The 14,296-nt window shown below is 42.8% G+C and overlaps 1 long non-coding RNA gene across 2 annotated transcripts in view; it reads right to left on the bottom strand.

The window, feature by feature from the left end:
- Positions 1 to 10,667: 10,667 nt before the first annotated feature.
- LOC308589920 overlaps positions 10,668 to 14,296 on the bottom strand; it is a 29,124-nt gene continuing 25,495 nt past the window's right edge. Inside the window, exon 3 of one of the 2 annotated variants that reach the window (XR_014009554.1) lies at positions 10,668 to 10,768. This is a non-coding gene — a long non-coding RNA (uncharacterized lncRNA). Of the gene's footprint in view, positions 10,838 to 14,296 lie in introns of both variants that reach the window. The other variant, XR_014009555.1, reaches the window with a different exon arrangement.

Genomic DNA, 14,296 nt, shown 5'->3' with positions numbered 1-14,296 from the left:
CACTTATCACAATGGCCAGACAGATGCCTCTGGGAAGTGTTTTTGCCTCCCACTGATAGTTATTCAGTGGCAAGTTGAACTAATATTTTTGCTACAGATAGGTAGCCGTGTTGGTCTGCCATAGTCAAAATAAAAAAATTCCTTCCAGTAGCACCTTAAAGACCAACTAAGTTAGTTCTTGGTATGAGCTTTCGTGTGCATGCACACTTCTTCAGATACACTGAAACAGAAGTTGCCAGACCCTTCTATATAGTGAGAAGGTGGGGAGGGGTATTACTCAGAAGGGTGGTGGGAATGGGAGATTGGCAGATAGCTGAGATGAGCCTGTTGATGACTCTTAAGGGGTGAGAAGGTGAGAAATGGCTTAGTCATGTATAATGAGATAAGAATCCAGTGTCTTTGTTCAGACCAGGTCTCTCCATGGTTTTAAGTTTGGTAATGAGTTGCAATCAAGAATCACAAAACAGAGAAACCAGTAGAACACTTCAATCTCCCAGGACATTCTATACAAGATCTCAAAGTAAAAATGCTCCTCACAATTGGTGGGAGAAATTCAGATTGAGTACTTGATACAATTAAGGGTTGTAGGGGTTGACTCTTGACATTTCCCTTAATAACTTTAGGAGGTGGCTAAGTGCTGCTCTTCCTTTAAACTCAAGAGAAACAAACCCAGTTGTTGGAGTGAAGTTTGGTGCTGGGTGTTTGTATCTGGGGTCCTAAGATGAAGCACTTGTTAGGGTCCTAGGCAGAGAAGTGTTAGCAATGGCTTCATGTGGTCCTTTTTTGTGCAAACTTTCTCCCTGTTTCCCATCACCCAAGTTCCCCTATGTAAGCCCTAAACAGCCACAACATGAGGCCAGAGAGATATAGCCCTATGCGATGAACTCTGCCATTTTAGTTATGGTCTCTTTGAGTCGGGTTTATATACTGGTGGTGGTATGCTGTGATTATGTGCACAGTTAGTTAGTTAGTTAGTTAGTTAGTTTACTAATTTCATATGCCACTCTTCATCTGAAGATCACAGGGAAGTTTACAATGTAAAAACAAAAAATGCATAACGTACTACTACTACCACTACTACGACTATACCCCCCACATACCTTTAAAAGGCTATATAGATTGTTTAACAGCGAAAGGCCTGGTCAAAGAGGAATGTTTATGCCTGGCACCTAAAGATATGTAATGAGGGAACCAGGCGAGCTTCCCTGGGGAGAGCATTCCACAAACAGGGAGCCACCGCAGAAAAGGGCCAGTCTCATGTTACCACTATCTGAGTCTCTCATGGAGTGGGCACATGAAGTAGGGCCTCAGATGACTGCACGGCCTGGGTCAGTTCAGAGAGAGGCGGTTGCACCATATTCTGTGGTTTGTTGTGACAACAAGGGTGGGGTGGTTGTCAACATGTGAGCAGCTATTCTGGTGGTTTGGTTCCCTGCTGATGTAAATGGTGCTTCCTGTGTTAGATCTGGGTTGGTATTAAGTAATGCAGTTGATGGGGGTGTGGCCAAGTACTGAAGAGGTATGGAACATGGTTTCGTGTTCCTCTCCTGTGCCACCAACAACCCTATTTCATTCCAGCTGTTCCACTGACTTCTGCCAAATACTATGGCCCCCGAGCTACTGGATCTTCAGTAAAACTTGCCTTAAGCTGCTCTTTTGCAGGAATCAGAATGATGCCATATCATGCCCCAACATAATGTTCCCCTGCTGAGTTGTCTTGGTACAGAAATGATTGAGTCACATTGGTTTTTTTAAAAAAGTTAATTAGCTGGCTAATTGATTATTGCACGCTCAAATGTCAATAAAGTCACAGGGTCCATGAGAAATTCTCTTCAGAGCACTTGTAAAAATAAATTAAATATGTATCCATCCCATTAGTAATGGAAATAAAATTAGTACCAGACTAGCCAACGTTCAGAGAGTTATATTTGGAAATCTAAGTGTTTCTAACAGTGAGACAGACCTGCCAGGGCCTTAAAAGCTCAGGCAGAAATAGTACAGTTGCTGTGTAATTTATGTCTGACTATTAAAGCTCTCATTTAACACTAATTAAGTCTTCCTTGCCTTTGACTGGCAAAGGAGCAAGTGCAGCTTGCCATCTGGTTTTATTTTTGAAGAGTTTTAGCTTTGTTTTATAAAGGAAAATGTGAGGTAAAGTAACATTTAATATTTCACACAGCAACAATTTAGCACAAAATTCTAGTTTAAATAGCATACAGTAATACAAGGAAACCGAGAACCTATCTGATGACTAATTTGTAGAAGGCACTGCAAAATTCCAGCTATAATTACCAAGAAGCCTAGTTCTGCTTGTAGACTGCTCTCTCACACACATACACACTTTGTAGCTTTGAAAAATACAGGCACCTTCCCACTCGCATGTGACCAGCAGGCATGTAACTGCTGACACGTGCACCCTTTTCAGTGCCAAAAGGGGGCGGGGCGGAACAGAGTTGCGTGCATCCCCCCAATGTGCGTAGTGGCCAAGAACAGAACCCCCGCGTAAGTGGGGATTCCCCTGTACAGAAAATAAAACTGAGTAGGTCTGCCCTATCCATTGTAGTCCTCATCTTCTGGACCCTCTGTGCAGAGTCTTCTGTGCAGACCCAGCCCTCCCATGAGGTGGGGTGGAGCAGCTGCCTTGAGTGGAGGAAGCCCCTGCGGGGGCACCCTTGCAAGTACCCCACCACTGCTGGTGGATAAGTGGCATTTGCACTGATTTCTGGTGCGATCTTGCAAAATTTCACAGGGTGCATGACATCTCATGAGACTGTGATGAGATCTCACCAGAAATCAGTGCTGATGCTGGCGCCACTGGCAGTGGTGACACAGTGGGGGGCAGCAGGGCAGCACTTCCTGTTTTGCCTAAAGCGGCAAAATGTGACAAGCCTCCCCTGATTGTGTGTGACATATAATGAAAGTAAAAAATATAAACCGGTGTTTTTCCTTAAATAAAGAAATAAAAGAATGGTTATTCTTAATCCCATGGTTTAGGGCTAAACTGTAGTATTTGCAGGATAACTGACTTTATTCTGCTCTGTTTGGTTAGGCATTTCCTGCATGACCTATTTTCAAGATTTTAAATATGATCCATTTAGCAGCTTGGATTTAGCCAAACTTTTTTTTCTAGTCACAGTCTCCAAAAAGGTGTCTAGTTCCAAGTGCTGAGTTTACTAGATAAAAAAGTAGCACTGCGGAGCTGAGCAGTTGGAAACAAAGCCAATTTGCTTTGCAAAAGTGTACAGTTGTTGTGCAAAATGCCTCTCTTTCCTCTAGCTAGGTATGGAAGAATATTTTGTTTGGTCCACATTTTTAAGCAAACTGACCAAATTTGAACCTCTTGGACTAATACATGGATTGGATTGTAATCAATTATCCTTCATGCTTTTCTGAATTTGGTGCCATAGCTTTTGGCTCAAAAAAAACCTACTAATGTGTTAGGATAAGTTGTATTTAGAAATGTGTACAAAATAATATATACAATTTTATTTAAACACGTCTTCCTATAGATTCTTTTCAAAATGCAAAATATTGATGTGTAAACAGGACACAATGGACTATGAATGAACACATACAAAATTGGCATGGACTGGGATTAGACTGATGAGCTGTAGCACTGTTACTGAAAATTCTGTGAAGATAATCCAAACAAAACCAAAAGAGCCAAGCTCAGAATTCAGGTTTCAAAGCGCTCTGTCCATAAACAGTCTTGGCCATTGCAGCTCATTGAACTCAGTTGAACCGAGAAGCAGACCCAGCCATTTCTATCCACATAGTCTTCCCACCTTTATCTCCAGAGTCTTGACTCTGGCTTCTGTTTCTTGGTTGTATTAGAGCATTTGATAGAGACGGAATTCAGTAACTAGTCCTTGTGCATAAACTAACTTATCATTTTTAAACATTTTGGGGAAATTGGGTCATAAAGGCAGCATGAATGAATAGCTTTCATAATTTTCAAACGAGACAAAAGATAGAGGATCAACCTTACGTTTAGCCATTTTTAATTTCCACCCAAATTAGCACTACCTAATAATTTGTTTCTACAGGAGTGCTTCAGTTTCAGCGAAAGTATTGTCTCATCCGAAGGAATGTATTCCATTACAGTTCTGCTGGCTTGCACCATAGCTTTATGTAGAACCAGTTGGTTACCATGGTGACTGTGACCAATACATGCACACACTCAAATCGGGAACCCTTTCAAGACAAGTCTGAGCACTTTCAATCACCATGCCCAGCATAAGAGCCTTGTTTGTTTTGATCCCACTCCCCCACGATGGAATGAAGCTCTCTAGTAAAAATAAGCACACCCATCTTCTCTCATCCCTACTCTCCTCCCCCCTGAGGCTATCTCTGTATTTTATTTTAGATGTAGAGATCAGTGTGCACGACAACTATTACTCAAGTTCCCATCCAATTGCTGTTCGTATGTGTAAAATCACAAATACGCCAGGCTCACCGCTGATGTAACAAAGCTGGTCTTAATCTATGTGGGATAGAACATGAAGCGCACCCTTTGGGCAGGGATGTGCTCCCCCAAGTGTTTGAGGCCATTTAATTTATTTATTTATCTAGAGCATTAGTACCCTGCTCTTCAGCCAAAAAGACTCCCAAAGTGGTTTACGATCAATTAATTAAAACAAGACAGTCCCTGCCTGCAAATTTACAATCTAACATGATTTTTATTCCTAGGAACATAGGAAGCTGCCTTATACTGAGCTACATCCCTTCCCTTCCTCTTTAATTTCTGTAAACTAGTGCAAATTTATTACAGAAAGAAAGAAAAACAAGATTTTAAAAAGGATATATACCAAAGAAGAATCAGTTACATATTTGGTCAACTCACTGGTTTTGCACACTATTACTATAAACAGATAAATCTGCAACCCTATTCACAATTACCTGGGAACTAGTAATATAGAACATAAGAGGACAGACTACCTAGTAAATGTTGAAAAGATTGCACTGCACACAGGCTATGCATTTAATAAATAATGCTTTGAAAACAAAACAAAGACAATTTGACCTATATTCCCAACATACCTATAGTTATTATGAAGTATTTAAAAAGGAGATAAACACAGATGATGGTAAAACCCATTTGTGTGTGTGCAAGGGTGTGTTCACTTTGCCACCTTAATATGCAGTGAAGTTGTGGGGTGGGGGGCATTTCACAGCTCTTTCCCCCCATAGCTTCATTTGTGTCAGATTCATTTCTGTTTACCCTGTGCTGTGCAAAGATGTTAACACCTTTGTATGGACTAATCAGAAAAGGCTTAAGGACTCCAGTCAGTGTGAAGCTGGTTTGAGAAACAACACATCAAACAGCAGTATTTTATAACAAAGTGCAGGATACATTTTGGATAACATGGTGCAAAAACAGATTAAAAACCCAGCACTGGAAACACAATGAGTGTGCATTAAATAGGACTGTGAATACAGCCTAACGTAATCTTGAATATATCTAAGTAACAGCCTTTGAAGTTTTTTGCTTCCTTAATAAAAATTGTTCCATCCTAAATCGGTATCTAAAATAACTGAGATATTGAACAATGCAGTAAATTGCAACTAATTTTAAAATATGACAGTACATGAGCACTAAGCATGGACACCCATCTGTTCAACAACCTGTAACTGAGGACAGTTTGCATATGGAGGACTGGAGCATGACAAAAGGTTAAGGGAGTTGGGCATGTTTAGCCTGGAGAAGAGGAGGTTAAGGGGTGATATGATAGCCATGTTCAAATATATAAAAGGATGTCACATAGAGGAGGGACAAAGGTTGTTTTCTGCTGCTCCAGAGAAGCGGACACGGAACAATGGATCCAAACTACAAGAAAGAAGATTCCACCTAAACATTAGGAAGAACTTCCTGACAGTAAGAGCTGTTCGACAGTGGAATTTGCTGCCAAGGAGTGTGGTGGAGTCTCCTACTTTGGAGGTCTTTAAGCAGAGGCTTGACAACCATATGTCAGGAGTGCTCTGATGGTGTTTCCTGCTTGGCAGGGGGTTGGACTCGATGGCCCTTGTGGTCTCTTCCAACTCTATGATTCTATGATTCTATGAAAAGAGGTTCATGAAAGAGGTTTTAAAAAAGGTAAAGGTAAAGGACACCTGGACAGTTTAGTCCAGTCAGAGGTGACTATGGGGTTGCGGCACTCATCTTGTTTTTCAGGCCGAGGGAACTGACGTTTGTCCGCAGACAGCTTTCCGGGTCATGTGGCCAGCATGACTGGCACAACAGAACACCATGGCAGAAGCCAGAGTGCACAGAAACTCCATTTACCTTCCCACTGTAGCCTCTTGGGCTTGCCGGTTGGAAGGTTGGTGGTTCAAATCCAAGCAATGGGATGAGCTCCCGTTGCTCTGTCCCAGGTTCTGCCAACTTTGCAGTTTGAAAGCATACCAGTGCAAGTAAATAAATAAGTTCATGAAATAAGTGACATTTGAAATGGGCGCTTCTGGTAGGGTTGCCATATTTCAAAAAGTAACATTCTTGAAACCGGCAAAATTCCCCCGGTGCCATTTTTTACACCTGAAAACCTGACGTATGGCAAATGTAGCTTCTGGGTTCATAGCTCAATCTCGTGCACGCTAACTCTTCCAATCTGTCAACTCAGTTCTAAATGAATGCACAGCTATAGCTGTCAATGGCATGTCCCTGTGTCACCATAGTGAGCAGACAGGTCTTTCTGAATTCTAGTCTATTAGTGTTGAAATTTGTTGGCATCTATCTTCAGAGACAGGGAAGTGGGTGGCGCTGTGGGTAAAACCTCAGCGCCTAGGACTTGCCGATTGTATGGTCGGCGGTTCGAATCCCCGCGGCGGGGTGAGCTCCTGTCTTTCGGTCCCAGCTCCTGCCCACCTAGCAGTTCGAAAGCACGTCAAAGTGCAAGTAGATAAATAGGTACCGCTTTATAGCGGGAAGGTAAATGGCGTTTCCGTGTGCTGCGCTAGTGCTGGCCCGCCAGCTGCAGCTTCGTCTCGCTGGCCACGTGACTTGGAAGTGTCTCCGGACAGCGCTGGCCTCTTAAGTGAGATGGGCGCACCACCCTAGAGTCAGACACGACTGGCCCGTACGGGCAGGGGTACCTTTACCTTTATCTTCAGAGACAATGGAAGAGTGCACTAGCAGGGGTGAAGTCAAACTGCTGGTGAGAAATAGCACCTGCTGCAGCTATAGAGACCAATATGGAAGAGACGTGTTTTATTGCAGCTGGGGCAGATGAGGCTGTCTGGTTTCACTGTTACAGATGCACCATGGTGTTAAAATACTCATCACCATAAAGCAGGTGTATAGTTGTGAAAAGGTGGAACACGTTGCTCCTCAGAATGCCTTTGGGTAGTTTCTAGATGAATCATCTATGATTCTACCTCAACCCCAAAACATCTCTCTTTTCCCCCCTGTGCAGTGTACTCTTTGCACAGTGGCGCTGTGGGTTAAACCACAGAGCCTAGGACTTGCCGATCAGAAGGTCGGCGGTTCAAATCCCCACAACGGGGTGAGCTCCCATTGCTCGGTCCCTGCTCCTGCCAACCTAGCAGTTCGAAAGCACGTCAAAGTGCAAGTAGATAAATAGGTACCGCTCTGGCGGGAAGGTAAACAGTGTTTCCGTGCACTGCTCTGGTTTGTCAGAAGCGGCTTAGTCATGCTGGCCACATGACCCGGAAGCTGTATGCTGGCTCCCTTGGCCAATAAAGCGAGATGAGCGCTGCAACCCCAGAGTCGGTCACGACTGGACCAAATGGTCAGGGGTCTCTTTACCTGTACCTTACTATCATTTACCTAGGGATGAAGACTTTTTCTGGCAGAATGATGGCCATCCACACTCTGCAGCATTCATGATTTCCAACACACAAACAACTGGTTATGACAATATATGTGAGCATCTTTGCAACCCACCAAATTTCAACTTAGCTGATGTGTTAACCATAGTGAATTTTCTGTAGTGCGTATTTGGCATATTTGAAGCACTGGTTTTTATTAACCATAATTTGTGCTTCCTCATCACCAGTGGACATGACCTAGTTTGGCCTTCTCCAACCCCACCAGGTTGGTGATAGCTGACTAGCTGAAACTTTCCAGAATACACTACTCATTTAGAAGCTTTAGGAAACAGATGAATAACCATGCATTTTTGCTATTTTAAAGATCTGGGGTTGTTTCTTGCTATTGTTTTGCTGTAATGCTGGTCTGCATCTTGCTGGCCTACTGTTTCAATTGTTATATTGCTTGGCATATTTGTTTTGGAGTTTTTAATCTTTGTAAATCTTGACTAAAGAGCAGTATCCAGCATGACTCATCCTGTACAGGCATGATTGTCATCCCATTGTTCTCCTGAAAATGCCTTTGCATGGGCCTCAAATACCACTAAATGTTTTATAAAATAGAATTAAAATGAGTAGTTGAAGCTAAAACTTTGTTGGCCTTTTATTCTTCAGCACGGGGAATCAAATGTGAATTTGCACTGAATGTGAATGTTCCTTATTTTGCCTTCTAACATAGGTCTGCTAAACAAATTATTCATTCTTTGTCCTTAGTTTAAGTTCCAGATGGAAGTCCAAAATGTTCCTGGATGGTTTGAGCCTGAATTAACTTGTTTAAAATAATACGTAGTTGAGTGATGAAGATGGTGTTGCTCAACTAGTAGGACCAGCAAAGCTGTCTTTCTATAGGCTACTGATGACCTTTGAAAATATCCCACAAATGCTATATTTTAAGAAGACAGGCAGATTTTACTCCTACACTTCAGAACAGGAAGCTAGTTTTGGGGTATATTTAAATATACCATAGATAATGAAAGTAAGAAACATTCATACTAATTTACATAATTGATGGGGTCGTAGCCAGGAGGGCTTCCCATCCGAGAACTACAACCTAGTTGATAAAACACTCATTATTATTTTGACATAGCCTAGCATCCTTTGAAGAACATCCTTATTTCTGACCTGGCTCCCCAGGCCAGAATGCCTTTATTTTTCTGCATATTTCGCAACAGCCTTTGCCCACCTGGTGTCTTCCAGATGTCTTGGACTGCAACAGCCTTCAGTCCCAGCCACCATGGGCTGTTCAACAGTTCTACTCCTTACACCCTAACACGGTCTAACACTTCTGCCCTTTGTTTTCAGGGTTTTTACAACGGACAGGCAACAAAACATTTTAATCAGATGCTTTGAAGATGGATGCAAAGAATTTATTCAGCTTCTCTTCAATAGCCTTATCCTCCTTTAACTGTCCTTTGACTCCCTTGTGACCCAAGGGTCCAACTTTCTGTTGGTTATAGTCATACCTTGCATGGGACAGGTAGGAATCTAGAATATGACGGTGATACTAGCCCTTAGCTCAGCAGTAGCCAACGTGGCGCTGTCAACATGTTATTGAACTAATAATTCCATCATGCCAGACCATTGACCATGCTGATTGAGGCCAATTACAGCTGTAGTCACCAAAATCTGAAGAGCATTACATTAGCTGCCCCTGGCTTAGATGCATATCTTTTCTGCCCTACTAATTCAAAGTAAGTCCAAGTACATTTGTACAGAAATCTGTGAAATCGAAGGTACCTTTGCTCCTCCTTTTCTTGTAAAAATAAGGTATTTGGGATTGCATTGCCAGCTATTTCAATGCAGGCACCCCAGATTAATTGCTTCACAGTCTGACTCCATAGAGCTTACTTCACTGTAGCTAGAATATCAAATGCCTCCTTTCATCTAAGAAGCTAGAGGTACTTCTAAAGGCACATTCTTACCTATAGTTACCAATTCACTCATGGAAATCATCCTGTATTTATATCAGATATTTATGTTCTATGTAAAAGGAACAGTTATTCGCACTTTTAACTTAATAAAGCTCGTATCTGGCCCTTGTTTTTCACACACACACACAAAATTAAAAATAGTTGAAGTTAACACATTCAAATAAATTCTGCCTATAACTCTTATCTCTGTTCGATTGAAAACATCTCTCTCTCCCCCCTCCCCCGAATTTATAGATAATGCTGCTCTTTGCATTTGTTTTCCATTATGTATGGGCAATTAAGTCAGTAATTTGTCTATCTTAATTAGAGAACTGCCAATTTGTATTTTTACCTGCCAAAATGTTGAGCTGAGCAAACAGTTTATTTATCCCTGCTCTTCATTCTAGATTTTTCACAGTGAATTATGTTGTGGAACTGTTTCTCTCGAGGAAAACTCTGGAAGTCCGGTTGGCTGAGTTACTTAGAATTACTCCAGACTATATACATAAATAACCAAGATGTCTGCATGGTCTTCTCAATTCAAAACAGAAACATCAACTTCTGCAAGTTTGATTACCACTCAAAACCATGACACCAGATTTCCCATCCCTATAAACTAGTGGACCATTCTTCTGATCACTTGCTGCACAGGTGCTTAGAGTGGAGCACAATTATTGCACTATTAGTGAAATATTACAACCCATGGTGCTGGCATGCTGGCATCATGCATTGACCTAGAACATTAGGTTGGTGCTGCCATGGTGGCTATAGACATGAGCTGGCAGGACACCAAGGAAGGGGAGGAGGATCCCAGCGAGGGGTGTAGCCATGACTGGCACACACCAGGACAAGCTGAATATGAGGAGGGGAGATTGGGGACTTAGGAGGTACTCACAGGACACTGAAGGATGTTGATTGGCTTGCAGACAGTTCACAGGATCCTGGGGAAGGAGAACATCACCAGAACCAGAGGTGCCCCCATCTTTGTAGACACAGCAGACTCTGAGGCTTTACAGGAAGTGTACTCTAGGAGACTGAGGCAGGCAAGGGAACATAGCCTAGTTCACTAGTAGACCAGGTGAAGATCATAAGACTCGTTAGGTCTGGAAGGATATTTGTGGTCACTCAGCTGGATTAAGCTCAGGGCAGGTGAGGGTCACATGCTTCATCAAGTGGAGAGGCACAGCTGCTCAGTAGGAGCAAACTCAAGACCAGTGCTTGGTTGCCTTGGGAATGTCACTGGACTGTGACTTTGGGACTGACCCCATATGTTCCAACCCTACATTTTCTGCAGAGGTGAGAACCTAACCTTATGAATTGACTTTGGATCTTGCTTGTTTTATTGGACTTGGACTGGCATTTGACCATTTGGACTGTCTGACTACACTCTAGAGTTGCCTTTGGGACTGTGTGCTACCAGGACTTGCCACCGGGTACACCAAGGTTCAGGACAGATTGTACAAATGCCCTGATTTCAAGAGTATATGCTTGGTGCTAGATATGTGAGACTGAATGCAGTTTCTGGTGGTTTACAGGGACGTGGGTGGTGCTGTGGGTTAAACCACAGAGCCTAGGACTTGCCGATCAGAAGGTTGGCGGTTCGAAATCCCGTGACGGGGTGAGCACCCGTTGCTCGGTCCCTGCTCCTGCCAACCTAGCAGTTCGAAAGCACGTCAAAGTGCAAGTAGATAAATAGGTACCGCTCTGGCGGGAAGGTAAACGGCGTTTCCGTGCGCTACTCTGGTTCGCCAGAAGCAGCTTAGTCATGCTGGCCACATGACCTGGAAGCTGTACGCGGCTCCCTCGGCCAATAAAGCGAGATGAGCACCGCAACCCCAGAGTCGGTCACGTCTGGACCTAATAGTCAGTGGTCCCTTTACCTTTAGATATGTGAGACTGAATGCAGTTTCTGGTGGTTTACAGGTACTATGTGGCCTAATAGGTTTTTTGACGGTGGTAGGGATGGTTTGGGGCTGTTGTTGAGGATCCACAGGTCTGTTGCCATACTGAGGCCTTCCCATTATGTGTGGCTTGGGATTTAGTGGCTTTCCATGACAACCAGGGGTCTGTTTCTAATCATATCGGGTCTCGCACTCTTGGCAGGTCATATGCGTGATTTGGTTTTTGTGTTTGGCAGAAAGAGGCTAATATAAAGGAAAGAAGCTTACTTTAATGCCTTTGTCATTGACATACAATTTCTAGTAGGATTTAGGCTTACTGAATGACCTGTTAAAGTGGCAAATCCTAGGGGCTGATACCTTTGGGGAACTTTCTTATTGAATTGCTGGTGGCCTTAGGAAACATAGGGAATCATGGATAATTGACACAATCATTTAGAGACCCCTTGAGTGATGAAAATGCTAAGCTGTTATATTCTGAAATCTAATATTTTATTTCCTAAAATTAAAATGTTAATTTAATGAATGAAACATTTGGACCTTAAATCAGGTAAATGTAGAGTTGTTATAATCCAATAAGGAACCGTGGCTAAATATTTATCTAAATCATTTTTATTTTAAAAAATATTCAAGAACATAATACTAGCAATCCCAAAACTGACTGATTGAAGGTGAGAAACTTAATCAGCAGATAATGGAACAAAGTCATCACAGCAAGCAATTAATAATTTTATATAGAAGAGGTTGGAACCTGGGCTTAACACTCAACTGGAATTAATTGGAACTATGGTCACTGAGAAAATATATTTTTCTGCTGCAATAACTCTTACCAAAGAGGCCTGCAAATGAAGTCTATGGCTTGTTCAGTCAGATTAATCACAAGTCTTTTGCCATTATTTCTTATTTATTCAATTACTTTATTCAATTTACTTTCTGCAGTATCTAGATCAGGCATAGGCAAACTCGGCAATGCAGATGTTTTGGGACTACAACTCCTATCATCCCTAGCTAACAGAACCAGTTGTCAGGGATGATGGGAGCTGTAGTCCCAAAACATCTGCAGGGCCGAGTTTGCCTATGCCTGACCTAGATAACCCATAGAGCTAAGTTCCTAAGAATCTGGAAGGAATGTCCTCTCAATATCCACTGAAAAGCTCATTCAATTCATTCACAAGTACTGCAACACAAGCATAACTTGGACACTATTTTTGTTTGCTTACATTCTAAGCAGTGGAGTAGCGTGGGGGGGGGGGCGCTGCCCTGGGCACATTTTTGAGGGGGCTCCCCCACCATAGTTCCCTCATCGAGGAAAGTTGCACTTTGGGGGCTGGGGTGATGGTGGCAGCAGCTCCTTCTCCTTATGGCTGCTCCTGGGCCAGCCAAGAGGGAAGGGTTATCTGCCACTTGGCCACAGGCAGCGGAGAGGTGGCAGCAACCCCCCCCCCCAATGCTGAGATCACTTGCGGCTCTACCCACTCCCCCAGTCAAGCCTGACCTGGGGGTGGAATTGCAGAGGTGGTGGTGCCCCTCTCCAATGCTGCAATCGCTTGCAGCAGAAGCGCCTCTCTCTGAGACGCCCCCAGGACGCCACACCCACATTTGCCACGGCGCCACCCACCCACCCCGGGCAGTAACTGGGGAGCCAATGTCCCTGATTCTGAGCCTATAGTGGGTGAATCTTTGCTCGCTGTATAGCAAGTTTGGGGATCTCTACTCTTGCTATAATAATATAATTTTCCTAAGGTAGCATTTATAATGATAGAAGGTCTTATGTTTGCCATGGAGCAATGGACACTGAGGAAAATTGAGAAGGTGCTAAATGCTGGAAAGGAGTTACATATTTTCTCTCCGGGCTGCCTTTCCCCCCAGTTCCATTTTCTTTCCTCTCTCCTTTTGTTAGGGAAGCCAGAATTTTCCAAGCTAGAGTTGTAACTAATCCAAGACATGTTTTCAGCCACACACACTTCTGTACTCGGTTCCAAAAGTGGTCTTCTGAGCCAGCATTTGTCTCATGAGAGCATGATGAACACTTTCCTCCTTTCTTGTTGCAACGTACTTTCACTAAGAGTCCATAATTTCTTAAATCTACCCATTTAGAGTCTTTGTTGGAACTGTAAAAACATGTTTCTGAAATCAGAAGGTACAGACTTTTGAAAATAAGGCTTGATGAGTCCATTGACAGTCAACAAATAAAACGAAGTCATGGGGGTCACCAAACCTTTTGGGTATGTGGACACATCTGGAAATTTTGAGAAAGTGCTCTGGATGCCAGTCACAAAACATCTGGGGAGGGTGTGTGGCATAACACAAAATTGCTGATATACGGCACAGCATAACCAAAAATATCTGCCATTTCTAAAAGAGCAAAAAAGAAACAGCTCCCACATTGCTTCCTGCAACTATCTCTGTGATGGCTCCATTTAGAATTCTGTTGGGCCGAAGACTAATGAGGACAAAGAAGAAAATGACTATTACTCATACTTAACTAAGCACAACTACAAGGGTAAGTGATTAGGTGTTTAGCTATGTGATGCTGAATGTTATGAGTTAATTCTGTTCTATCCTGTTTCCCCTTTGTTTTTGTTTAAACTAATCCACGAACCAAGAACCAAGAATATGTTGTAGATATTGCTGCAAATTTGCTGTTTTTTTGTGATAAACAAT

Source organism: Podarcis bocagei (genome assembly GCF_964188305.1).
Source record: "Podarcis bocagei genome assembly, chromosome: 6".
Lineage (NCBI taxonomy): Eukaryota > Metazoa > Chordata > Lepidosauria > Squamata > Lacertidae > Podarcis > Podarcis bocagei.
Note: the sequence above shows the minus strand (reverse complement) of the source record. Positions and strands in the feature narration are given on the sequence as shown.